Raw genomic sequence first — 27,661 nt, forward strand, 5'->3', positions numbered from 1 at the left:
CACTGAAGAGCAGATACTTTAGCCATTAAGACCCTTCCAACAATAGTTCAATAGTCTACAACCTTATCAATAGTCTACAACCTCACATCTTAACATACCGCACAACACTGAGGGTATGTATCACGTAGGGCTACTTGTAACATATCAATAGGGAATTGGATGTCATTTTTTAGGCAATTCTTTAAAAATGAAACTTCAAAGTGTTACTCAATAATATGTCTAGCATTGGAAATACACTACAATACAACGGAAATACAGCAACCCTTAAATCGTTTTTTTCTAATGAGAATGACCCAAAGGGCTTGCAGTCACTCTTTAAGAGGAGGAAAGTGTTCCCTCTTAGTGTGCACTTCACAAAGACATATTTCTGTCCTTTTATGTTTGGAAAAGCACAGAAATGATGAAAGCCCGTACACCAAAACCTTTACATGACCTTTAATGTACAGAAGAAATAAAAAAAATACTTGGACAGGACTGGAATAAGTTGAACTGTAAGTAACGTTCAGATTTACAGAGCTATTTTAGTATTTTAGTCAGATATAAAATAATTGAAACAACTTAAGATTTTAGCTCAAGGTATCTGTGGAATGTAATTGTGTATTTGATGTAGGTAAAACTGCTAGTTATTTTTCCAGTTCACTTCTAATCACATATTACGAGGATTTAGGACAATGCTAAAGGAATATGGTGGTAGAATGTATTTTCATATGTTGCCAACAAAATCAGTTTTACATAATATGTGGCAATTCTCCAAAAATATCCAGAACTCATATAAAAGTTTTAAATAAATGATTGTTCAAGGATACACCCTAAGGTTGTGGAGTAAGAACATCCAGAGCTAACAAGCATTAACATCCTGGCAACTTAATGTGTATTCCATGGCCCATATTTCTGTATATATATATTTGTGGTCAGGGCGGCGGCCCTCGGACGTACTACCCTGAGCTTACCGAAGGCTGGTTAGTGCCAGGAGCCCGGAGCGAGGGTAGGCCTAAAAGGGGGCCTATCCCAATAGAACTGAAGAGAAAAAGGGGCCGGGAGGGAGGGGTAACTGGCTGCACGTCCCGTCTGTAACTCCCGCCGAGCTTATAAGGGCAGAGAGGGCGTGGCCTCAGCCCCTCCCACAAATACAGGCTGCCCGGCAGCCTTAACCACTTGTGGTCAGGGCGACGGCCCTCGGACGTACTACCCTGAGCTTACCGAAGGCTGGTTAGTGCCAGGAGCCCGGAGCGAGGGTAGGCCTAAAAGGGGCCAAAAATGGAGACATAAACATACGGTTAAACACTTTATTGTAGCATTACAGTGCAAGTGAACAGAATGCATCGCGAATCTCGGATTGAGGGTTTGGTACATATCTGGAGAAACAGGACGATCTCCACCGCCCCATACTCCTGATGACATGTGGTGGTATCTTGTGCCTAGAAGCGGCTGAGGCCGCCCCAATACGAAAAGAGTGGCCCGAGATGGCCTTGGGATCCTGACCCAACCCTGCAACCAAGGAGCGGACATGTGACATGAACTGAGACGTGGACAAGGGACCCCCCTTAAAGGGAAGTAGAGGACTATCTGGGGCAGCCGCCTGCAACCCTGCAGACAACTGCTGCAGCGCATTGACCGGGCACCAGTCGTTGTGTGAGGGGTAAAACCTCACCAGCGTTGGAGGTCCTGTTTGAGTGGTCTTGGTAGACCGGATGCTGAGTATAAAATGGTCGTGATGCCAGGTCAAGTGCTGCTTCTGAAGATGATGGCTGTTCCGGACGGCAGTGGTGAATTCCCCTGGCCGGAGGAACCCGTAAAACCCCAGGTATAGGGCGGCTTTAATGACTGTGCTAACCAAAGGCCCAAAAGGATTACCATCCAGAGCCAAGGACAACTGCCTAAACAAGGAGCCGGACATGGGTTGACGGACCACTGGCCTACTAGTACCGGCTTTCTCAATGCCCCGGAGCGTGGCCTTGATGGCCTGTGATGTGAAGAAAGATACTCGGGCAGGGTTGTTCAATGTGAATTGATGCTGAATTCCTGCCAAGTACAGGCGGATGGTGGTGTGCGCGAGACCGAGGTTGGTATGACAATGCGCAATAAATGCCATCACAAATGACACGTCATCCACGTTGCCTTGTGGATGATTTTTTGCAAACTCCTTATAAAGGTTCCAGCCTGTGCGATAATTTCTGATCGTGTTCTCAGAAAGGCTCTGGTGCAAGAGATCTTTAGCTGTCCCGATCAAAGCCGTTAATCCCACACCAGGTCGCTGTAGGCTGGAATGGCCGCCCCGGCTGCGTCTGCATGCGGCATAATCTGAAAAAAGACATTAACGTTAAACCGGGACAGCGCATCCGCAGCCGTATTCATGAAACCCTGAATGTGGGAGCACTCAAAGCAAAAATTATGCACCATGGACAGCCATACCAACCTGCGCATGAGGGTCATGATCTTAGGGGATTTTGCTCTGCCACTACGGATGATGTCTACCAAGTCCTGACTATCAGTGATAAACAACACCCTCGAGTCTGACCATTCGTGGCCCAATACATGGGCTGCTGCTACCAAAGGATATAACTCCAACAGGGGGGATGACCGAAGAGCCTCCCTGTCCACCGTGATCTGGGACGGCCAGGCATCGGCCAGCCAGTGACTGCCAAAAATGGCTGCAAAGCCCTTGGATGCGGCTGCATCTGAATAAACCGTGGGAGAGGATGGGTTCCGCGGGGGAATGAACAATCTTACCCCATTCCACGAAGACATAAATGTATTCCACATGGACAGGTCCGCCATGGCCTGTTGGTCCAACCAAATAATACTGTCTTGCTCTGGGGCTGATGGCAGGAGCAGCAAGAGCCGAGAAACAAAGGAACGTCCCTGGGGCATGACCCTCATGGCGAAGTTCAGCCGGCCCAGCAACGATTGGAGGTTCGTCTTGGTCAGTACGCATGCCTTAGACGCATCCAGGATGGCTAACCGTATCTGCTGCAGCTTCTCCTCGGGGAGCCTTGCTTCTAACCTCACTGAGTCCAGGATGACCCCCAGGAAGGTGATCGTCTTGGAAGGACCTACAGTCTTCCCCGAGGCGACAGGAACCTGGAGCGCCGAGAATAATTCCAGCAGAGAGGATAAGCTGGAGGGCTGCTGGGCAGGGTGTTCCACCAACAGGAAGTCGTCCAGGTAATGTATGCACATGGGCGCCTGCCCATGTTCGACCAGGATCCAATGCAGGGCCTGGGCCAGACGGTCAAACAGCCATGGGCTGCTTTTAGAGCCAAACGTGAGGCGATTGGCAAAGTAGTACCTGCCTGCCCACTTGATGCCGTAGTATTGCCACAGTTGCGGATGGATCGGAAGCAGTTTGAAGGCGTCCGCAATATCCGTCTTGGACAACCAGGCCCCCCTGCCCGCCTTGAGAATCAACTGAACCGCTTCATCGATCGAGGAATATTTCATACTAAATTCTTCTGATGGTATGAGGGAGTTGATACTGGGTATGTGAGAGGAATGAGGAGCCGAGAGATCATATATAAGTCTTTTTTTATTTGAGTCCTTCTTAGCTACCACTCCAATGGGGTTAACCCTCCATACCTCAAATGGAATAGAATCAAATGGACCGATGAGGAACCCTTTTTCCAGCTCCAAGGAAATCGCCGCATGCACAGCCTCTGGATCCTGTCTGGCAGAGAGGAGATTCTCACACTCCCAGTTGGCATGTGGAAGGGCCACCAACCCCGTATGGAACCCCTGTGACAGACCCGAAAGCAGATGCACCACAAACTGTTGATCACCATGCCCTACTAGGAGTGCCCCCAGGAGATCAACGTTGATGTCGGTCAGTCATGCCTGTTTAGATGTCTTTTTAGGACAGGTGGACCTTGGATGTGCACGAAAGCAGACTGTGCATACGTGGAGGGCCCTGCACCCACTGAACATGCAGTGACCGAAGTTAAAATTATTACATATCTGGCTTTTGCCCAGATACACAATCGGCCTACCAAACTTGTCCATGAGGGCCGGACCCCTGGTGACTCCTGACGTACCTGGAAGGGCTCTATCTGGACGGGAGGTCGCCTCGTTGGGGCACCATACCGTGTCATGAAAAATGGATTGGCATGAACCACAAGTGGGGGCCCGGAGCCCTGCAAAGTGCCTGCAGAAAAGCTCCATGTCTAGCACAGCCCAATTGGTTATGAATTGAAACTGTGCTAGGGAGGCTGCGGCTTTAGCCGCGAAGGACCGATGGTAATCGTAAAACGCCGAGCCCCCATACTTGTGGCCCAAGTCGGTGACCTGATATAAATATGCGTCCAGCTCCTCCCTCCTATTGGGCTGTGCCGAGCAGATGACGTCCCTGAACAAACTGAACGCGAGCACGAACTCGGGTATGGACAGTTTGCGATTCAGACGGGCATCTTTGGACTTCATCACCACTGACACCTCCCCGCAATCAATGGTTCTATGCTCGCTAGCATCATGGGATGCTATGAGAATAGATGCCAAGTTAACCTCTTTGCCTGCCAGTATGTCCCTCCTGATATTCTCCGCCACAAAATGAGCTGGGACAATAGCCGGCGGAGTAGCCGACATACCTGGAGAACCTGCCACAGGCCCTGACACCGCCGTCACGGGCGACACAGACTGCGATGCGGTGGAGGCCCTGGACTCCAGCTCCATGACCCTGTGCTGGATGTCTGCTACAGAGGCAGCCAGACTCCCCATAGTGGCATTCAACTGAGCCAGTGATGCCTGGACAGTAGGTACTGCCAGCTGCTCGCTGGATGGGCCCGGGCTAGATACTAGCAGCCTATAAAGTTCGGCCTTCCTGGCCGACGCCGGGTGACTGATGCCTCTTCTATTCAATTCGGCCACCAGTTTTGGAATTGTCCAATTCCTCAGGGATCCATGACCAGCCAGACCGGAAACCACGGACCCGGAGATGGACGAGGCATCGTCGATGTCTGAGGCCTGGGACATGTTGACAACGCTGTAATACTCTACGCCCTGGATAACACCTGAGGACAAAAACCTTTGTTACTAGTACCGACCCAGGTGTGTCCTAGACATCCCGATGGTCCCTCCCCCTTGTTGGCCTCTACCAGACAAGACTGCCCCTAGATTTTGAACGGCCTGATGGACCTGACCAGATACTCACCTGGTAATGGAATTTGATGAAAAATTGGCAACGATACCGTACTGGAGGCCCTTGCCACCGACCGAGGTGGAGGTTTGTTACCGGGAAACCGAAGGTACCGAGACCCCAACGTGCTGCCGTATAAACAAGAACAAAAAATGACAATCTAAAAGTACTTGGGAATAACCCACCTGGGGCGTCAGGCCGAACCCCTGCCCCTACGGGTAAGCGAGAAACATGGCCTACAGGTCTCTAGGCCACCATAATGAGGACAGAAGAGCCAAACACCAGGATGACCTGCCCCCCCCCGGGCGTGCTGCTGAATCATACATGCCACTGCGGGTGACGTGTGCCATATTGGTGAAAAAAGACCCCTTGGACGTACTTAGACAGGACATCATGCCGCTGGGGCGGCAGACGCGACATTGCCTAAACGCTTCAGACAGACGTGCAACAAAAACGAGTAAGACAACCTGGACGTACCAGGTAGGAACGCGCGCCACCGGGGTGGCGGACATACTATGCCTGAACGTTTCAAGCAGACGTGTAACAGGAGATGACATGACAACCTGGACGAACCAGGCAAGACCCCGTGCCACCGGCGTGGCAGACATACTTTGCCTGAACGTTTCAAGCAGACGTGCAACAGGAGACGAGTATGGCAACCTGGACGTTCCAGGCAGGACCACCTGTCACAGGAGTGACCAATATAATGCTTAAACGCTTCAAGCGGACGTACCACATGAGATGACAAGACACCCTGGACATCCAGGCAGGACACCGTGCCACGAAGTGGCGGACGTAACATTGCCTGCCCGCTTCAGGCAGACATACCACAATAAGGAAAAACTGACAACCTGGAGTTTTAGACAAGACTACATGCCACTGACGCGGCGGACGCCACAAAGCCTGAACGCTTCAAGCAGACGTACCACAATGAACAAAGCGACCACCTGGAGTTCCAGGCCGGACTACATGCCACCAGAGTGGCGGACGCCACGACGCCTGAACGCTTCAAGCCGACGTACCATAGCAGACAAGTGACAACCTGGAAGTTCCAGGCAGAACCTGTGCCACCGGGGAGGGTAACAGAATAGCGCCTGAACGTTTCAAGCCATGCCACGGATAAACATACGGGACGTGAAAATGTGCCTGTGGCCAACCCCCGGTGACACATAACATAACCATAAAACAGGACATACCACCTACTGCACGTACGGAATCCTTGGAACGGAATGGAGCGTCAGATACTTGATCAGACGAAAACTCTGCAATATGATGATGCATGACAGAAAATGTAAATGTACAATAAATAAAATTTTCCCTGTTTTTTTTTTTTCCTTTTTTTTTTTAAAACAGACATTGGCACAGCTGTACCCGCACAGAAAAACCCATCACACTGCTCCAGAGCAGGAAAGTAGAAGATACCTAGATTAGGGTAATCATAAAATGACACGCCAGGGAATTTAAATAGCGATCTATGTGAAAGGTGCACAACAACACCCTCCTAAACGTCCGTAGACAGTGAAAAACACGTTTAGGGCCCACTGTCTATGCAAGCCAACCTAGACATAATAGTTCCCCCTCATGATTGCTTGTCCCCGCAACACGCAGCTGTTGATCCATAACAAAAAACCACACCGACACTGAAGATATATGTATATATTGCTCCCCACTGCCCGCCACATGGTTGAAGACACTGCCATGGTTAAAAGGCCTGTTAAGTGGTGTGCAGGCAGTTACACAGCCCATATAAATGAACCCCGTGACTGGTATTGCCTTGAGGAGTGGGGAGCAATATAAGGCAATATCCCAGCCATACTTAATGTGACTTCTTATATCCCAAACCGGCGTTTTTTCCGCCTGTAATTACCCATGCTTAAGCTCACAGGCTTAACCAGTTTGTCCTGTTCCCATGGCAACCAGCACACGTGCCTAGGAACAGCACGCGCTGGCCTATATGCGCAACTGCGATCCACCATGGGCCCCGGCGGGTTTAGAGAACCAAAGAGACGCGTTACCAGGGGCGGCTCCGCCGGCGTGCCTAGCAACCGGCACCAGCTGCCGCCCCCCGGAAACACACGCCTCTGGCTGACAGTGCCGGCCGGCTGGAGAAGGAGGTGAGGTGAGGTGAGCGGAGCTCCGGCCCCCCAACCCCCCCCCCCAAGTGGATGTGCAGACCCCCGGTGATGAGCCTTGCACCGCGCACTGAGTATGCCGCCCCCCGCACCGAGGTAAGACTCCGACCCGGAACCGGCAACGGACGTATCTTACCTGACACGAGGAGACGCCGATCCATACTTACCCGACACGAGGATTGAAGGCGCGGGACGTGCAGGAACCAGACGAGACCGGACGATCCAGGTAACTGGCTGCACGTCCCGTTTGTAACTCCCGCCGAGCTTATAAGGGCAGAGGGGGCGTGGCCTCAGCCCCTCCCACAAATACAGGCTGCCCGGCAGCCTTAACCACATATATATATATATATATATATATATATACACACACACTGTCTGTTCTAAGGCCTGCTGAATTTTTTTATTTAGTTTTCTTATTTTCTTCCTCTATATCCTAGGTATAGATTATGGTCCGATGCATCTTATTTTCCATATAATATACCATATTTTTCTCTCCATAAGATGCATCAGACCATAAGCTAAACCTAGGATATAGAGGAAGAAAATAAGAAAACGAAATAAAAAAATTCAGCAGGCCTTAGAACAGACCCCCATCAGCTCCCCAAGCTTCATCACACCTCAGATCAGACCCACATCAGACCCCCAAGCTCCATCAGACCTCTATATAAGATCCCCTTCATACCCCCAAGCTCCATCAAAGCTCTGTATTAGACCCCCATTCCCTTTTAGACCTCAGATCAGACTCCCATTTGACCCCCAAGCTCCATCAGACCCTAGATCATAATCCCATCAGACCCCATAGCTTCATCAGACCTCTGTATCAGACTTCAATCAGTCCTCTATTCATTTTTATACCTTAGATCAGGTGTCCATCAGAGCTCCAAGCTCCATTAGACCCTAGATCAGAGCCCATCAGACCTCTGTATCAGACCTCCATTCCTTCTCAGCCCTCATATCAGACCTCCATTATACCCCCATTCTTCCTCAGATCTCAGATCAGACCCCCTAAGATCAATCAGACAAAAAATAAATAAAAAATTAACTGGAGAGGCATGGAGCAGGCAAGTATGAAACTTCTGTTTCAGAGGCCAGGCTATGGATACTTGCATACAATTTTAATTACAGGAAACCCCATTTAAGTACTCATCAAAAAAAGTGACATTGGTAAGATTCTCTAAAATGGCAAATATGCATGATAAATTATTACAGTATATCCTTTCCTCATACACATACTTGTAAACATCTTAAAGGGAATCTGTCACTGGTTTTATGCTGCTAGGTTCTAACAGCTCCAGTGCATGCCAACGAGTCCTGATATTCATGAGTTTCTGCTTTCTCTGCCCTCTGCCACTGATTCACGTTTTTTTACCAATTAAATTAGCAGCAGGGGGGCAAGAAAATCAGGAGCTCATGAATATTCAGAACTCATTGGCACGAGCTGGAGCTGTTCAATTTTAGCTAAACAGCTGGGTCAATTAAAGAAAGTGACCCAGCATTTTGCTAAGGAGATCTGTGACTAGTTTATTTTGCCCTTAGTTAGGACACCATAAAACTGGTGAGAGATTGCCTTTCACAGCTGTTGGCTACCTTAGGATCTTTACAGAGCTACATAGCTAATATACAATCCTATTGATCAGAAGAGGACCCAGATACATCCCTAGTGGTGTCCACAACTAACATGAGTGAAGAGGAAAACAGTGATCTCTACCAGGTAAGAAAAAAGATCTAAACTATTTATGTTGCTGGTTCCTTAGGAAAATACTGCAATGGTAAGTGCTCTTTAAATCACCTTATGCAGCAATACAAAAAGTGGAAGCCTGAGGTCTGAGAAGATTATGTGAGTAACATTATATTCTCCAAGCATCTATTGGCAATCTTTTCACGCATTCTCCTGAGTGGAGGCAAGCCGACAAGAGGCAGATGTGAATGCAATAACAAATAAATGGAGCAATCATGAGACATATCATTGAAGTTACACAAGCAGTGTATCTACAGTAGAAATGTGCATAGAAAAAGCAACACAGAAAACCAAAATGACAAAGCAAGTATGTGCCATGAGAGTGGGAGAAAAGGGGGAGTCAAACTTAATGGCGTGCTAAAGAAGTGTGAGCAAGCCTCAGAGATCCAATTCATGAAGTTGACTGTAAATTCACTTCTGTTTTATAACCCAGATCAACAGACTTAAATTTTACGTTGCAGCAGCATGGATAATTTTGAACTTATATTTACCTTAGCAGATGGCAAATTAGATAATATTTGCTATTAATATATAGTGCATAAATATAGCATTTGTGGTAGGCAGAACATAAAGATTTGCCGAGCACAGCACATATGAATAATGTGTGGTTTGCTATGTGAACTCTCATCTACTTTATATGTATATACCTGCTGACAATGCACATTAATTTATCCAAGTAAAAACATAGCCTAAAATGGTCTAAGAATATCCTACTCTAATTATATAGGTCTATTTACTCATATGTGACCTAAAATACAGTATATACAGGTTACATAATGTGGCAAGTCAGTGACATACAGTATCAATATGAAGAATGAATGTGGAGAAGGTCAAGCATGCATGCGTATGATTCTCTCCATACAAGTCTACGGAAGTTACAGCCCTCTGCTCTCCTCCCTCCCCGTCTTAGGAGGGATCTTGTTGCACATACTAGGGAGCAAATAATGCTGAGTCACTAAGCAAAGAAATAGCAGAGCAGGTGGAGACTAATTACAGCACCACCTCACAAATTGCAATCGAGGGGAAAATATGCAGCTGCAAATAGAGGCAATATCTGTGGGTAGGAAGGTCTAGGTAAACATAGTCCTTTAGGCTAGTTTCACACTAGCGCTAGTGATCTGGCAGGCTACTCCCACAGGGTACAGTCTGCCAGATCTCTTTTCTCTATGGCACAGCCGGAAGCTTTTAAGTCTCTGTCCGGCCCAATTAACTATAATGGGTACCAGCAGAGATCAGGCCACATTCCAGGAAGAAAAACACAGCCTGGTCTCCGCCAGCCCCTATTATAATTAATAGAGCCGGACAGACTTACAAGCTTCTGGCAATACCGGAGTGCAAAGAGATCTGGCAGGCTGTTCCCTTCCAGAGCAGTCTGCCGGATTTCTAATGCTAGTGTGAAACTATCCTTACATTTCCAATCTCACAGCAAGCCCTAGAAACATTAAAACATCTTTACATCACACAAATGGGCAAGACATTAAACTTAAAAAACGATTTACTTATGATCTATTCTGGCATCATCTGGTGAGCATAAAGATGTATATACAGTAGGTACTTTTGTGTAGTTTTATAAGCCCAGGAAACTCCTTTAATATTCAAGGGCAGTAACCAATTGAAAGAAACAAAATACATTTCCTTGATTTAGTAATCATATGAAGAATTAGTTAATTTATTGCATGATTTGGAAGTATCCTGTCTGCCAATGACACATGCTTGTGAAGTCACAGGCTTTATTGAGGCTATTTCAGCCCATATGACACAATTTATGACATAATTTAGATTTTCACAAGACACCGTAGGTGCAGTCAGTGCACAATGTTTTCTTTGTAAAACGTTTTCACAGAAACTTTGGGAACGTTTGCTTTTCACCTGTGGGAAAAGGAATTTCTTTGCTGGAAGTTGCAATTGTTTTGTGTTGTGAACTCACTTAAAGGGAACCTGTCACCATGGAATACAGTGCAATCTGCAGACATGTTATAGAGCAGGAGGAGCTGAGCAGATTGATATATAGTTTTATGGGAAGAGATTTAGTAAAACTTGTAATTTAAACATTTAACCTCTGTTCTTTCTGACTCGTTGTTCACGGGGAGGTGTTATCAGTGACTGACAACAATCTTTGTATACACACTTACACAGGGAATGGCATCAGTCACTTATAACTCCTCCCCCCATGTATAACTGAAGTCAGAAATAGCAGAGATGCAAATGTACAAATTACAACTTTTACTGAATCTTTCCCCAAAAAACTATACATCATCTCCTCCCTCTCTATAAGAAGCTACCTGCAGATTTCACTGCATTTTGTGGTGTTAAGTCCTCTTTAAAGAGGACATTTTACCTCTCCTGACAGATTTCTTTTGGTAAATGCTTACATACTTTAGCTACAACTGAGTCAAATCATTTTATTCATCTTACTGCTTGACATAATTTTTAGCCTCTGGTGGAGTCAGTAGTTGAGATGATATTATTTAATTTACTTGTTTGTGTAAGATGGTAACATAACAGCATTTTTTGCGACATTTTACAAAGAGTCAAAATAGAGATTCTGTTTTAAAGGGAAACAGGCAGGTCGCCTGCCTCAGCTAGTGATTGGTTAAAGGGAACCGGTCACCCTGATTTTGACATGAGTAGTACTGCCGATACGGAGTCCAGATTAATATTTTTTATTTTCCTACTGCCCCCTGTTCCTCTGCTGTCAGCACACTGAGCTGCATTGAAATGTTAAAATACATTGCCAGGACTGCTGTGCGGGCGCACATTAGTCCTCTCCTTTATGTCAGAACAGCACAGCAGTCCAGACTGTGTATTTCATTGCAGCTTTGTGTTGACCGCAGGTTAACCTGAGGTAGTAGAAAAAAAAATTATAGGGATCTGGAGTCCTTTTCTGCAGTTCTGCATATGTATTACTGTAGATAATAGTCCAAAATCAGGGTGACAGATTTATTTTTTTGACCCTCTCCTAACGTCCGCCATACATGTACGACACATGTCAGGTCTTTAATGAGGGTGCTTGCTCCTGAGCCGAGCAAGCGTCATAGCTGCCAGGTTCCTGCTGTTTCATACAGCAGGCACCCAAAGCTAAAGTTCACAATTGGTGGCAATGCAGACCGCATAAATGTAACCCCTGTGATGCTGTGGTCAAATGTGACCATGGCATCTGAGATTGTTAAAAATTGGAAGTGCCCTCTTCCTGTTCAGGTTCGGTTTCCCCAGACAGAGATCGGGGAAAGCTCCCTGTTTAATAATGAACCCGAGCCTGTACTAGGCTTCCAGGCTCATTATTAGTATATCCCAGTTCAGGCAACTAGATGGCGGCACTAAACAGTGATATAGTGATTTCTATACAGAATAATGGAGCATTTTTTATTATTCTGTATAAGTTTAAATCTGATGATTGCAAGTTGTAGTTTACTTCGGGGCAAAACAAAAATAAAAAAAATGTTAAAAAAAAGTCTTGAAGAATATAAAAAAAATGAAAATTCTAATCACCCCCTTTCCCCAAAATCAAAGTAAAAATAAATAAAGTATAAAAAAAAAACATCACGGGAATCACCACTTGCAAAAACACCTGTACTATGAAAATATAATTTTTTTTAGCCCATACGGTGAGTAGTCTAATGGAAAAAAATGGCTGATTCACAGTTTTTTCATCATTTTATCTCCCAAAAAAATGAATAAAATATCTCCCTGTAAAAAATTAACCATCTCTGTAGACATAACTATAAAAAGGTTGTAGGGGTCAGAATATGGCGATGAAAAAAAAAAAATCCCAATTATTATTTTTTTCAGTATTAAAATGCACGAAAAACTATACATATGTGATATCGTTGGATTCGTACTGACCTAGAGAATGAAGAGTGCAAGTCAAATTTACTGCATAGTGAATGCCGTAAAAATAAACAGTAAAACTATGGTGGAATAGTTCGACCCCATTTGAAAGTTTCTTCCCACTTCATTCTACATCCTATGTAATTTTAAATGGTTGCATTAAAAAGTACAACTTGTCTACAAAAATCAAGCCCTCATAAGGCTATGTGAATGGAAAAATTAAAAAGTTATGTTCTGGGAAGGCAGGGAGAAAAAAACGAAAATGCAAAAATGGAAAATCGAGATCTGTCGTAGCATTTTTGGCATGTTGAGGCAATGTCTAAAGAGTTGCCGTGAGAGATTGGTGATGGTGATAATTGACACATTGGGGAGATTTAAGAGTTTTGGACACTCTTGCATCTTGTCTGATAAGAGGTATGGCTTAGTAGTAAAATAGTTTAGCTTTTTGGGAAAGGAGCATGACTTAAATATGGCTCTGTGCACCAACTCATTGATCAAAATTTTTGTGCATATTTTTGAGTAAATTAAATGAACAAATAGGTTGTGTAAACTTAGGGGGTTATTTGTCAAACAGAAATACACCTAAAAAAAGGACCTTTGTGACGCAATCTGCAAATTATCACACCAGGTCTAAAAAAGAGACGTGACATGGGTGGGGAAGGGGACTGGCCGGCAGGCCCATCTCATTTACCATTTTCTACGCCTGTTTTACTAGAAAATGGTCTGAATGTAAGACAGCTTAGGGGTAATATATCATTAAGTGCCATTTTGGCCTTTTTTGTAGTGTCTGCTTGGTTTGAACCCATTTTTTTACAACAAATACACAGGATAGGGGCTAACTATCAGATCAGTGGCGGTCCTACTGCTATGGTCTGGTGCTCCGATAGAAATGAATAGTGTCCTGTTCTTATGATCAGTGGGGGTCCCAGTGGTAGGACCCCCACTGGTCTGATAGCTAGTCTCTATCCTGTGGATAGGGGATTACTTTCTATAACCTGAATGCCCCTTTAATAAAATACTTGCTAAGTTTACCTTGTCTTAATTTTACGCAGTATTAGTAAATGAGGGTCAATGTAGGAAATGAGTTTAAATAAAGAGAACATAATGTACTGAATTAAACATTAGTTAATCTATTATAAATTAATCAGATTTGTTATACATTTCACATTAAAGGGGTTTTCCCATCTCAGACAATGGGGGAATATCACTAGGAAATGCACCCATTGTCTGATAGGTGCGGGTGCAGCCGCTGGGACCCGCACCTACATTGAGGACGGAGCAAGGAAATGAACGGAGGGCTATTGCCGCCTGCCCCATAGAAATGAATGGGAGCATGGGCCGCGCATGTGCGGTGTGCTCCCATTCACTTCTATGGGAGCAGGGCTTGGTGGTGGACGGACCCCGGGAAATTTGGGGTCCTCCAGTCACAGCAATCCCCGCTTCATTTTTGTTGTAGGTGAGGTCCCAGCAGTGGGACCAGCACCTATCAGACAATGGGGGCATATCCTAGCAATATGCCCCCATTGTCTGAGATGGGAATACCCCTTTAATTTGTCTGCCAATCAAGTTTTGATTTGTTTTGGATGAATCATGCGAAAATGCACCAGGCGCCATTTTACTGTGACAATTGGCAGGAAGAACAGGAGGAAGAATTAAGATGAATGATCACATGACACTTTGAAGGGGAAGAGCTTGTCCTGATTGGCTCAGAAGCTGTCAGGAAGCCTTATCAGCAGCGAATCAATGGATGTCATATATCTGGACTTCTCCAAAGCATTTGACACTGTACCGCATGAAAAGTTAGTATATAAAATGAGAATGCTTGGACTGGGAGAAAATGTATGTATGTGGGTAAGTAACTGGCTCAGTGATAGGAAACAGAGGGTGGTTATTAATGGTACACACTCAGATTGGGTCACTGTCACTAGTGGAGTACCTCAGGGGTCAGTATTGGGCCCTATTCTCTTCAATATATGTATTAATGATCTTGTAGAAAGCTTGCACAGTAAAATATCATTTTTTTCAGTTGAAACTAAACTATGTAAAATAATTGACACGGAGAGGACAGTATACTGCTACAGAGGGATCTGGATAGATTGGAGTCTTGGGCAGATAAGTGGCAGATGAGGTTTAACACCGACAAATGTAAGGTTATGCACATGGGAAGGAAAAATGCAAATCACCCATACATACTAAATGGTAAAACACTGGGTAACACTGACATGGAAAAGGATCTAGGAATTTTAGTGAACAGCAAACTAAGCTGTAAAAAACAGTGTCAGGCAGCATCAAAAGGAGCATAGATGCCCGTGATGAGAACATAGTCCTACCACTTTAAAAATCACTAGTCAGACCACACATGGAGAACTGTGTATGTAATGCTACCAAACCACAGGGGAAAACAAGTGAGGCTCACGGTGGGCCGATGGATGCAATAGTTCATGTACTCACGGTTAGCAGATGCCTCCCTGGGCTGGCGCACAGTGGATGGGAAGACAGCACAAAACCTTCCGGGGCACTTTCGTTTGCAGGGAACACCAGCCAGATGTTGGTTGAGGTGCCCTTGATGGTAATTAGTGTTAGCTGCTTTTGCGGCTGGGCCCCTGGTTCGTGACGCCAGCACAATAAGGTGCAAATGTTGAGAGTAGTAGTAAGAATGAGGTGTCATTTGTTATAAATCAGTTAAACATTTACTGTAAATCAATAGTCTCTGGACAGTTGGTACAGTTCATCAATGGGAAACATTTTATATAGCACAAATAATAATAAGTTCACTGGTAATCCTATTATCAGGTAGTGGCAGTTGTCAATAGAGGGATTCTTCTAATGCTGATACTTTGCAGGCAAACTGAAGATTTACTTTAAGTTCCAACTCTAGCACTCTGGTACTGAATATGATATTTGTGAGTTATCCAAAAAGGAAGTCCCCTCGGGGCAGGCAAACACTTCTACCACATAATTTGCAACATATTCTTCTGAAATGGTTTAGATTTTTCCACTATGACCTGGAGGGCTTGTGTAATGGATAGGGACAATTCTACGCACTAACTGTCCATTTGTGTCCTGGCACTCGGAAAGTTGCTCTCAGAAACTTGTGCTAATGAGGTCCATGAGCTAAGTTTAGCTGTTACCCTCGCTAGTCTCTCCCCATATCCAGACATAGACTTACTGTCTTGTGCTTTGCTGCTGTAGATCAATGTTAGGTATACTCCCTTAGCCTGGCCATGACCAAGGAGTATAAATACATGTTGGACTATGCCGGTTTCTCTCCTCCATGAACTTGCTTCTCCTCTCACACTCCAACTTCAACTAACTCTGACTCCAACCAACTAACTTCCTGTCTAGAGATATATGAATTATGTGGCACCAGCACCACCTAGGGGCGAGTGGGTGAAAATGACGTTGCCAGTCTGATAATAAAGAATATCATACAATGCAAATAAACACATATATATATATATATATATTAAGTAAGAAGTTTGAAGTGTCCCATTTACACACATATGTGGGTAGCTGCATACCCCCTGCTAAAAGGTAAGTCGCCCTCGACGTTTGCAGTGACTGAAGCTGTGGATCTCTACGCCGTCACCTGAAATACACCAAGTACACGCCGCAAAATACAAATATGGATATAAATATTGCAATGTACTATCATGACACTTTGATAACCTCCTATAATAAAGAGTTATGCACAACAACACATTCTAGGCAATTTATCACATACACATTTTGCATATTTCACATTAAATATTGCATATTATTGGATAAGATGGCAAAAAGGAATAATGAGCGTTTTTCTTCTTCTTTACTAGGGGACAAAATGGGCGGTGATCTCACATTTGGGGCAATGCAGTCCATGACATAGTCCTGAGACAAAGTCCATCCCTGAGTTGGGGTATAAATAATTTGTAATCCAAAGGGTTAAAGTGCAAAAGATTTTGATTTATAAGAGGCTGTGCGTTGCATAGGATAAGGCACAGAAAAATGTATTTCTTGGTACTTTTCTTGAACATTGCATAAATTGGTTATTTTAATAGTTCCAGATAACCTGAGAAGGGGGGTAAAAAGAGGATAAAATGGCACACAAATAAAGTGCAACTAGGAAATTGCAGAATGATGGAGTCCTTGGTAGAGTCTTTAGCAGGGAAAAGGGCTCCACAGTGGCTTGCAGAAACTGCCACCACAACGGCAAAAGTCCATTTAGCAACAGTGTCCCTTGCTCCATTTTAATAATGGCAAACCGGCCTACTTAGTCATAGGGGTCTGGAGAGCTGGGCACATCGCTGGGCAATGGGCTTCCAGATTCCCAGGATTCAGGGAATGACCTATCCCCAGCACCTTCAGTCAGGCGTTTGGTGGGTACAATGGGGAGGTGTAAATGCTGCCTCACCTCGTCAAAGATGGAAGGATTTTCCTCCGATTTCTGCAGTTCTGGGCTCTGGCCCAACCACAGGTTTTTTAACAGGCAATGACTCTTTTTCTGCCGCAGCTGGTGCGACTGTAGCTGTTGTCATCAAGGTAGTGACAGGGATGACCTCAGTAGCTTATGATGAAGACGGCCCTGTTTCCTGAGGATAAGCAGGATGTGGCATAGTAACCTGCTGCATCATTCGAGTACACTCCCGCATGGCTGTTTCTGTGAATGCTGACTCCGATTTTGATCTTGGATCTTGGAGTGTCACTGTTTCGCTATGGGGTGAGCTTCAGGGTTTCACGTTGCAGTGGCGGGCTGCCATAAGATATTAGTGCCTGTGAACCCAGTAGCATACTGGTTCTGGCTAGGAAGAACTGGTGGCACATATTTTGCATCCGGCCGCTTGGGGGCAGCAGGAACTAGCTCCTCATCTTCCTCTAGTTCTGAGTCATCTGGAGGCTCCCAGCTGGATTCTGGCTTGGGCCGCATGACGCAGGTAGCAGAGGGTCCTTGAGTGCCCTCTGCCGGAGTGAATTCAACTACCTCATCCACGTGCCCTCTGCCAGAGTGAATTCGACTACCTCATCCACGTACAAACTGTGCAAATGGCTGGGCAAGTCTTTTCGCTTGACTGACCGGTGGTTCACATAATAATCACGGCCATATTCCAGATCTCTGAGAAATCCAAAGCCTCTCAATTTGCAGAATGAGAGAACTCGGCCCAGTTTTCTAAATGGAACCGGGAACTCTTCCACAGGGGCCTCCAATAGCTTCCTTGTAATTCCCTTCTTATACTTTTTACACTCATTGGTCCTCGGAATACATGCAGCTTTGATTTCTGCTGATAAACTGGCCCAGAGCTTAGTATGGGGCAAATTTGGCCATATAAACAATGATGGGAGTATACGCCTCGGACGCCATTGCAGGTGACTGACCTGTGGTATAATTGGGTGGTTCGCATGGGAGGGGGTCTACTCCTCTCTCTCTCCAATACGATTCTCACACATTCCAGATGCGGGCCTGTAGCTTGTGCTCCTCATATGTTGTGTTAGAAGTCGGCCCGACAACCACGACGGGAGCGGTGAGGGTCTCTGTCTCCATTTTCCTGAGCTCAGCCTCCGGCGTAAGGCCTGTGCTTGCGCTGCCTCCATACTCTTTCGGTGTCTTTCTCAGCCATGCTGCTGGTCTCTTGCACGTATTTCTCTTCTAAACACTTAGCATCATCTAACGCAGGGATCAGCAACCTCCAGCACTCCAGATGTTCTGAAACTACAACTTCCAGAGTGCTCCATTCACTTCTATGGGAGTTGTGAGAATAGCCGAGCATGTTTGCATGCTGGGAGTTGTAGTTTCACAGCAGCTGGAGTGCCGAAGGTTGCTGATCCCTGATCTAACGTGTTCAGCGTGTGTACGTATGTCACGCTCCTCTGGTGAGCGACCCTCCCATTGGGTTCTCTTTGCTTGGGGAGGCGCCGGAATCTTTGGCACAATACAACAATGGTGGGAGGCACATTTTGAATTACTTTGCATAAGGGATGGCATAGTAGATTTTCCCCTCTCTTGAGGGGGTGTAACTCAGTTTTCCCGCCGCTAACAGGGCATTTACACAAAGATGGCACAGTAAATTAATCAATAAGGCTTCCGGCGGCCATTTTAGGTTCACTGTAAAAGTCTATTACTGACAGCAAACAGTGGTAGTGACACAGAAACATACAATTTTTCCAGTTTTAACACTGCAGTTCCATAACAGGTGACTAGTAGAGTTGAGCGGACACCTGGATGTTCGGGTTCGACAGGTTTGTCCGAACTTCACAAAAAAGTTTGAGTTTGGGACCCGAACTTGACCCGAACTTGACCCAGAACCCGAACCCCATTCAAGTCAATGGGGAACCGAACTTTGGAGCACTAAAATGGCTCAAAAAAAGTCATGGAAAGGGCGAGAGGACTGCAAATGGCAGCAAAATGTGGTTAAGAGCATGGCAAATGCTCTGCAAACAAATGTGGATATGGAAATCACTAAAAATAACATAAAATACATGAAAATATAAAGAATAATCTTGATCTTGGAGGACGAGGTCCATATGGAGTAGGAGGTTGAGGAGGCGGTGGATGTGGCGGTGTAGGTGGAAGCGGCGGTGGAGGAGGAGGTAGCCAACACTGGTTTTTGGTTTTATTTTTTATTGTTTAAATTAGGGTACACCCCAAAACATTGGGAAATATAACCTGTGATAACCCCCTCCAGCCATGGTAAACAAACGTTCAGACAATACACTGGCTGCAGGGCAGGCCAGCTCCTCCAAGGTGTAAAGAGCAAGCTCAGGCCATGTGCCCAATTTGGAGACCCAGAAGTTGAAGGGGGCAGGCCCATCAGTCAGTACGTGTAGGCGTGTGCACACATACTGCTCCACCATGTCGCATGTCCCCATGATGTCCACGATCCAATTGGATATCTGCTCTATTAACTTTCAATGTTCTTTTCTGCGCCTACTATGTTGATCATGGTTAGCAGCGAATCAGGGTTCCACGCCGGAGAGGGAGCCTGAGAAATGGATACCACATCCAAGGGAGGTCAATGTATGAAATTAAATGTGATCGAGCGGAAATGTGGGACAAATTATTGAAGCCGAAGCTTCCAAGTTAAGGAGGGGGCGCGTGGCAATTCCCCACTCCCGACTCGGGAAGGTAGTGACGATAAAAAACAATACAGGACTCTTAAGATGCCCTGTTATTGGAGTGATTAATAAAAAAATTTAGGGAATGTCACTGGGGTATTTTGGATTTGGAAACGTTTGACAGGAGAGGCCCTGCTGCCGCTTTGTTGACTCTAGATATCTTCTGCCTGATCGCACGTCCCCGTGACGTCCACAATCCATTTGGATATCTTCTCTATCAACTTCCGATGTTCTTTTCTGCACCTAGCATGTTAATCACGGTTAACGGCGAATCAGGGTTCCACGCCGGAGAGGGAGCGTGAGAAAGAGATACCACATCCAAGGGAGATCAATGGCTGCAATGGGATGGAGCTGAAATGTGGGACAAGTTGTTAAAGTTGAAGTGAAGCATCAAATGAAAGGAGGAAGCGCGCGTCAATTAAAGACAAATTTTTTTAATTTAATTCCCTGTCACCTATGGAGAGCAGGGGTTTTTCATCGCCAAAAATGGTTTAATGTCACCCACCAATGGAACAGACGATTTTTAAAAATTTCAGTCCCTGTCAACTATGCAGAGCAGGGGTTTATTCACGGCAAAACTGGGTTCATGTCACCCACCAATTGAACAGACGATTTTACAAATATTATATCCCTGTCACCTATGCAGAGGAGGGGTTTGTATACGGCAAAATTGGTAAAATGTCACCTGACAATGTAACTGACAATTTTTTGAAATTTATGTCCCTGTTACCTATGCAGAGCAGGGGTTTGTATACGGCAAAATTGGTAAAATGTCACTCAAGAATTTAACAGACGAATTAGTGAAATGTATTTCCTTGATTACTAGGTAGAACAGGGGTATATCACAGCCAAAAATTGGTGAATTTCACCCGACAATGTAACAGACAAATTAGTGAAATTTATTAAACTGTCCACTAGGTAGAGCAGGGGTATATCACAGCCAAAAATTTGAGAATTTCACCCAACAATGTAACAGACAAATTAGTGAAATTTATTAACCTGTCTACTAGGTAGAGCAGGGCTATATCACAGACAAAAATTGATGAATGTCACCGAACTATGTAACATAAAAATTAGTGAAATTTATTAACCTGTCCACTAGGTAGAGCAGGGGTATATCTTCATAGCCAAAAATTGGTGAATGTCGCCCAACTATGTAACAGAAAAATTTGTGAAATTTATTAACCTGTCCACTAGGTAGAGCAGGGGTATATCACAGGCAAAAATTAGTGAATTTGACCCATCAATGTAACAGACAAATTAGTGAAATTTATTAACCTGTCCACTAGGTAGAGCAGTGGTATATCACAGCCAAAAATGTGGGATATGTAACCCAACAATGTATCAGACAAATGAGTGAAATGACTTAAAATAATCTAAAATACGTAAAAATTAGCAAAAAATAATCTTGATGTATAAGGTGGAGATCCATATGGAGTAGGAGGTTGAGGAGGCGGTGGACATAGCAGTGTAGGTGAAAGCGGTGGTGGAGGAGGACGGGGTAGCCTGAACTGGTTTTTGGTTTAAATGTTTTTTTTTAATTAGGGGACACCCCGAAAGAAATATCAAAAATAAAACAATGAGCAATTGTGCTGTAGTATAACAATGGCTATTCTGCACAAGGTATGGACAAGTCCTGTGGGATCCCTGCCTAGTTCATTTTAATGAACGTGAGCTTGTCCACATTGGCTGTGGACAGGCGGCTGCGCTTGTCTGTGATAATGCCCCCTGCCGTGCTAAACACACGTTCAGACAACACACTGGCTGCAGGGCAGGCCAGCACCTCCAAGGTGTAAAGGGCAAGCTCAGGCCATGTGCCCAATTTGGAGATCCAGAAGTTGAAGGGGGCAGACCCATCATTCAGTACATGTAGGCGTGTGCACACATACTGCTCCACCATGTTGCTGAAATGCTGCCTCCAGCTAAAATGTTCCATATCAGCTGGTGGTCCTGGTTGTTGTGGCATGCTGACAAAGCTTTTCCACATTTCGGCCATGCTAACCCTGCCTTCTGAGGTGCTGGTGGTGCCCCATCTGCGTTGGCGACCTCTTCCTCCTCCTCTGCCTTCGTCTTGTGCTTCCACTGTGCCCCCGCTGTCAGATGGGAATGCCACCAGCAGCGCGTCTACCAGCGTGCGCTTGTACTCGCACATCTTACGATCACGCTCCAGTGATGGAATTAAGGACGGTACATTGTCCTTGTAACAGGGATCCTGCAGCGTGGCCACCCAATAATCAGCACAAGTTAGAATGTGGGCAACTCTGCGTTTGTTGTGGAGACACTGCAGCATGTAATCGCTCATGTGTGCCAGGCTGCCCAGAGGCAACGAAAAGCTGTCCTCTGTGGGAGGTGTATCATCTGTGTCCTCTGTATCTCCCCAGCGACGCACCAGTGATGGCCATGAACTGGTTTTGGTGCCACCCTGCTGTGAACACGGTTCCTCCTACTCCATACCACCAGGCCGGGCTTGAGGCTCACTGGCACCAACCACTCATCGGTCTGTTGTTCCATGCCCGTCCACAGCTCCTGTGCGGTGTGGGGTTTGTCCCCCAAACAGATACGTTTTAAAACTGCCTGCTGTCGTTTTCCCCTGGCTGTGCTGAAGTTGGTGTTGAAGGTGTTACGCTGACCGGATGAGGAGGCGGTAGAGGATGAGGAAGTGGAGTAGGAGAAGGAAGCAACAGGAGGCAAACTGAAGGGCCCTGCAATCCTTGGTGGTGGAAGGACATGCGCCAAACTGCTATCCGCCTCAGGCCCAGCCGCCACTGCATTTACCTAGTGTGCTGTTAGGGAGATATAACGTCCCTGACCGTGCTTACTGGTCCACTTATTCGTAGTTAGGTGGACCTTGCCAAAGATGGCGTTGCGCAGTGCACACCTGATTTTGTCCCCCACTTGGTTGTGCAGGGAAGGGATGGCTCGCCTGGAAAAGTAGTGGAGGCTGGGCACGACGTACTGTGGGACAGTCACCACCATAAGGCTTTTAAAACTCTCAGTCTCCACCAGATGGAATGACAGCATTTCAAAGGCCAGTAATTTCAAAATGTTGGCATTCAGGGCCAGGTATCGTGGGTGGGTAGGGGGGTACTTCCTCTTCCGTTCCAGTGTTTGGGAGATAGAGAGCTGAACACTTAAGTGGGGCATTATGGAGATGCTTGGTGACCCAGGTGGTGGTGTTGATGGCAGATCCTCTGTTTGCGGGGTGGCAGGTGCCACTGTCACTCCAGAGGTGGATGAAGAGGCCGTGACTGCAGCAAACCACGACCGGGTCCACGTCCCTTATTTGACACTCTCCTCATTTTCCGCAAATTTAGATCTTGCCCAAAATGGGTGTTTTTTTAATAACAGAATATAACAGCAGTATCTAACGCTTGTATTTTACAATGACAGATGCAGCAAAGGCCTCAAATTTAGTATTTTGCCCAAAATGGGTGTTTTTTAATAACAGAATATAACAGCAGTATCAAACGCTTGTATTTCCCACAGAGAGATGCAGCAAAGGCCGCAAATTTTCTATTTTGCCCAAAATGGGTGTTTTTTTAAACCCAGAATATTATTGCAGTACTTCAAGCTTGTATTTCAGACTTACAAATGCAGCAAAGGCCCCAGATGTAGGGTATTCCCAAGAATTGGTGATTTTTATTTAACCCCAGCATATAATTGCAGTATTTCAAGCTTGTAATTTGACTGTCACAAAAGCACATATGCTGTGCTGGTGCACTGAACTTGCATAAAATGGCCGCCGACGCCCACCTAACTAACAGACGGATAAAAGTTCTTTTTCAGTGTCACTGGGCTCAGGGCAGGGTAAAAATATTGTGAACTGCACCCACAAAACAAAATCGCTGTAAATCGCTAAGTTAAACAAGCACTTCTAAAAGATTCTTTCCTATTCTCTCGCTCACAGCAGCAGCATGCTAATCAGAGAAGAGTGACGTGCAGCGCTACGTGACTCCAGCTTATATAGAGGCCGGGTCGCATGCTGCACATGCTGCACTTAGTAGGCATGGCTGTGATGGCTTCTAAGGGCACATGAGTTAAACGCTTGTTGATTGGCTGCTCTGCAGCCTTTCAAAAAGCGCCATTAACTCGCCGAACACCGAACCCAAACTTTTACTGAAAAGTTTGGGTTCGGGTCCAAAATCCTGAAGTTCGGTACTTTACAGTTCGGGTTCGCTCAACCCTAGTGACTAGTACTGCATGTCAATGCAACTCTCAATATATATGGACAGTTCTGCAGCTTAATAAAAGCATTTAAAGTATGCACTGTATTAAAGCACATTGACAGTCTCTCAAGCAAACAAGTGGGGCTTATTCTCATAAGGCAATGGCACACAGTTATATTTCACAAATCCTGTTCGTAGTGATGCCAATTCTTGTAATGCTACCAAACCACAGGGGAAAACAAGTGAGGCTTACAGTGGGCCGACGGAAGCAATATTTCATGTACTCACGGTTAGCAGATGCCTCCCTGGGCTGGCGTACAGTGGATAGGAAGACAGCTCGAAATACTCCGGGGCACTCTTGCAGGGAACACCAGCCAGATGTTGGTTGAGGTGCCCTTGATAGTAATTGGTGTTAGGTGCTTTTGTGGCTGGGCCCCTGGTTCGTGACGCCAGCACGTAAGGTGCAAATGTTGAGAGTAGTAGTAAGAATGAGGAGTCGTTTGTAGTGTTGATCTAGCACCAAAGTGCTTGGAGGCTCTGGCCAAACACATCGGGATGCTCGGGTGCTCTACCGAGCACCCGAGTATAATGGAAGTCAATGGGAGAACCCAAGCATTAAACCAGGCACCCCCTGCTCTGAAGAGGGGAGGGTGCCTGGTTCATAGGAAAAGGTCAAAAATTGATGGAAACAGCATGGTAACAGCATGGGGAGGCTGTGTTGATGCATCTTGGACTTCCAGGTCGCTGCTGGGAACCATGTTGTCCGAATAGTACGCCACTTTTACAGACTTTTACAGAAAAAAGTATAAATTTTAGAGGAAAAATTGTTAAGAAACATTCTTTCCTGTATATTTACTTGAATATAAAGTGCAAGTGCTGCCAAAAATTTTAAGGGAGAGGTACTCCAATGCAACCTGTATATCACATAATGGAGGGCCTCATTCACATTGTGGTACAATAGTTCAGGTAGTGGGACTCCTACACTCATAAAGCCTATGCACTAAGTGAAAGGGCTGCTAAAAATTACAAGGAACCGGCACTCCACAACACCCTTTGTTACACATAAAGGAGGGCATCATACACACTCTTAAAAAATTATGATTGATGGCCTGCTGGTGACCCTCAAAAACATTATGAGCAAGGGCCTGCTGATCTGACCATCTAAAACATTAGGGGCGAGGGCCTGCTGCTGCATTGGTGACGCTAGATAACCTCTGGGCGATTGCACAGCCCCATGACGGCGACGATCCATTCAGATATCTGCCCTATCAACTTTTGATGTTCTTTTCTGCGCCTACCATGGTGAACATGGGTAACGGAGAATTAGGGTTTGATGCCGGAGAGGGAGCCTGAGAAACGGCTACCACATCCAATGGCTAAAATCAGATTCGCTGTTGTTGCCTTGCCCCTTTTTTTCCCTAATTGTGAACCACCCAGAGAGGGTGGGTCAAGGTATTAAAGCACAAGCATCCAAGGAAGGCAGCAGGCGCGCGGCAATTACCCACTCCCGTCTCAGGGAGGTAGTGACGATAAATAGCAAGAGGCCCTATTATTGGAATAAGCACACTTTCCATTAATGAGGATCAAATGGAGGGCAAGTCTGGTGCCAGCAGCCGACTTGCTCCCGGCCTCCACAAAGTTCACCAAGTGTGCCATCATGGTGAGGCTTGTGTTGACCAGACTCTTGGCTACTGAGACTGGACTTGTAGGTGAGGGCCTGCAGCCGCTTTGTTGACTCTAGATAACTTCTAGGCGATCGCACGTCCCCATGACGGCGACGATCCATTTGGATGTCTGCCCTGTCAACTTTGGAGCAATTTTTCAACAAGGACCTTCTCGTATAGCACTGTTTTTGAGCTGACCCTGTAAAAGATTGTAGATGAGGGCCTGCAGGTCAGCTGACCCTGTAAAACATTATATGCAAAAGGGCCTGCAGGTAAGCTGACCTGTAAAACATTATATGCGATGGCCTACAGGTGAGCTGACCCTGTAAAACATGATATGCGAGGGCCTTCAGTTTAGCTGACCCTGTAAAACATATGCGAGGACCTGTAGGTGAGCTGACCCTGTAAAACATTATATGCGAGGGCCTGCAGGTGAGCTGACCCTATAAAAAATTATATGCGAGGGCCTGCAGGTGAGCTGACCCTGTAAAACATTATATGTGAGGGCCTGTAGGTGAGCTGACCCTCTAAAAAATTATAAGCGATGGCCTGCAGGCGAGCTGACCCTTTAAAAAATTATATGCGAGGGCATTATATGCGACAAATAAGCATGTTGATATGATGGAAGAGGAGGAGGAGGATGAGAAAAGGAACCTTTAACCATATACCCTTTTTTGTGGTGGAAGGGGTGCATGGGAATACAGTGTATTCAGTACATTAAACAACACATTTAAAGTTCCTTTGTTCATCCGCTTTTCTCTGGTGGAGTCGAGAAGTCTGGGGAAATCCAGGCCTTGTTCATTTTTATAAAAGTCAACCTGTCAGAATTTTCAGTTGACAGGCGGAACGCTTATCTGTTATAATGCCACCAGCAGCACTAAATACCCGCTCAGATAAAACGCTGGCGGCAGGGCAGGCCAGCACCTCCAGTTGGACAGCCAGAAGTTGTAAGGCACTGAGGGATCACTGAGGACTCTGACACGGTTTGCTAAGTACTCCTCCACCATCTTCCAAAACATTTCCCTCCTTGTGACACTAGGCCGCGCATCAGGGTGAGGGTGCTGGAGGGGTGTCATTAAACTGTCCCATGCCTTGGAGAGTGTTGCCCTGCCTCTGTTTGGAACTGCTGTCTGCTTCCCTTGCCTCTCTTCCTCGATTGCCCAAGGAAGTATGGACTCTGCCGCCAGCTTTGTCAGATGGAAATTTTTGGAGCAATTTTTCAACAAGGACCTTCTGGTATTGCACCGTTTTGCTTGTCCTCTCCACCTGAGGAATGAGAGATGAGAAGTTCTCTTTGTAGCGGGGGTAGAGAAGGGTGAACACCCAGTAATCCGTGTTGTCTAAAATGCGTATAACGCGCGGGTCGCGGGAATGGCAGCCTTACATGAAGTCAGCCATATGTGCCAGAGTACCAACAGGCAAGACTCCGTCATCAGGAGGATGACTGTCCATCTCCTCATCCTCTTCCTCCTCTTCTGTCCACCCACGCTGAACAGATAAAATTAAACTTTCATGGGTACTACCCTCTGTAGCAGAGGCAACCGTCTCCTCCTCCTCTTCATCGTCCAATTTGCGCTGAGAAGATGGACGGAGGGTGCTCTGGCTATCACCCTGTGTAATGTCTTCTTTCCCTTTTTTCACCTCTTCCACATGTAAAGCGTCGTCCTTTATTGTGAGCAGCAAGCGTTTGAGTAGACACAGAAGTGGGATGGTTACGCTGATAATAGCGTTATCGTCACTTACCATCTGTGTTGATTACTCAAAGTTTCTTAAAACCTCACAGAGGTCAGACATCCATGCCCACTCCTCGCTTCTGATTAGCAGAAGCTGACTGGAAAGGCCACGACCATGTTGCAGCTGGTATTCAACTACTACCCTCTGTTGCTCACAAAGCCTGGCCAACATGTGGAACGTCGAGTTCC

This window comes from Bufo bufo, chromosome 5 (assembly GCF_905171765.1).
Source record: "Bufo bufo chromosome 5, aBufBuf1.1, whole genome shotgun sequence".
NCBI classification, from domain to species: Eukaryota; Metazoa; Chordata; class Amphibia; order Anura; family Bufonidae; genus Bufo; species Bufo bufo.